At 65.2% G+C, this 1,016-nt stretch overlaps 1 protein-coding gene across 1 annotated transcript in view; it reads left to right on the top strand.

Annotated features, from left to right (window-relative positions):
- LOC146586391 (uncharacterized) overlaps positions 1-1,016 on the top strand; it is a 4,503-nt gene that overhangs the window by 1,595 nt on the left and 1,892 nt on the right. The gene's annotated exons all lie outside the window — the stretch shown is intronic.

The following is a 1,016-nucleotide window of genomic DNA, read 5'->3' on the forward strand; positions in this document are numbered from 1 at the left end:
CGAAACGCGCTGTAAACACCGGGCAGCCCCCAAACCTAACCGAATCCCCCAAATATTAACCCGGGGCCCATCTGGCGTCCAACCGGCKGGCACAGATGCGTGCGGGATTTCCGAGCCGGCTGGCAGCCGCTCAGACCTGTCGCAAACTGCACCTGCTGCAGGATATTTTCCCTGCTGGATTTAATCCCCCATGTCCCCCGTCCCCCCCCCGGCCTTTCCGCGGCAGCCTCCGGCGGTGCGCGGGCACCCGCGGGAATGCCGGAGCCACCCCAGCCGAGCTCCCCCGGGGTTGGGGGGGGGCCCGTCTCCCACGTCCCCCACCGAGCAATGCCCCGAGGGCCGCCCCGGGACCCGGCTGGGGACCGCCACCGCGGCGGAGAGCCGAGCCCTTCGCTGCAGGCAGCGCCCCCCGCGATGCTCCGGGCAGGAAAACCTCCGGCCTCGGAGACTCGCCAGCGCGCGCCCCCGGCCCGGCCTGCACAAATTAACGTGCGGTTATTATTTTTTAACAAGGCTCTCCCAGATCAGATGTTGACCCCGGTAATGATCACTCAGCCTGTGGAGGGAATAAACMGCAAATCCCCCTTTAAACGAAGCCCTCGTGGAGGATTAGGAGCTCGGGGGTGGCCTCTCCCCCCGGGCACGGGCTGGCTGTGCAGATATGCGGGGAAGGAGGCCTCGTCTGTCCGTCTGGCCCGTCTGAAGTGGCCCCGTGCGATAGGGAGTGATTAGGATTAGACACATCCAGGATGAGAGTTTTTTCACCAGATAGAGATGATAATGGGACCCGTGGGGAGGATTACGGTCCCCATCTCTCCAAGAGAGCTGCCATCTGCGTATCCGTCTCCTGATGTCCCTCTCCCCCGACACGCCGAGACGTTCGCTGCGCTGCATGCGAGCACGGTGCCAGCGTCCCTGCCTGTCCCCGGGGGGCTCAGGCATCTCTGCAGCCTTGCGCATCCCCATGGCACCAACGTCCCTGCACGTCCCCAGGGTGCCTGAGCATCCCTGCCCGT

This window comes from Rhea americana, unplaced genomic scaffold (assembly GCF_003343005.1).
Source record: "Rhea americana isolate MKP2758 unplaced genomic scaffold, rheAme1 scaffold_691, whole genome shotgun sequence".
Taxonomy (NCBI): Eukaryota; Metazoa; Chordata; class Aves; order Rheiformes; family Rheidae; genus Rhea; species Rhea americana.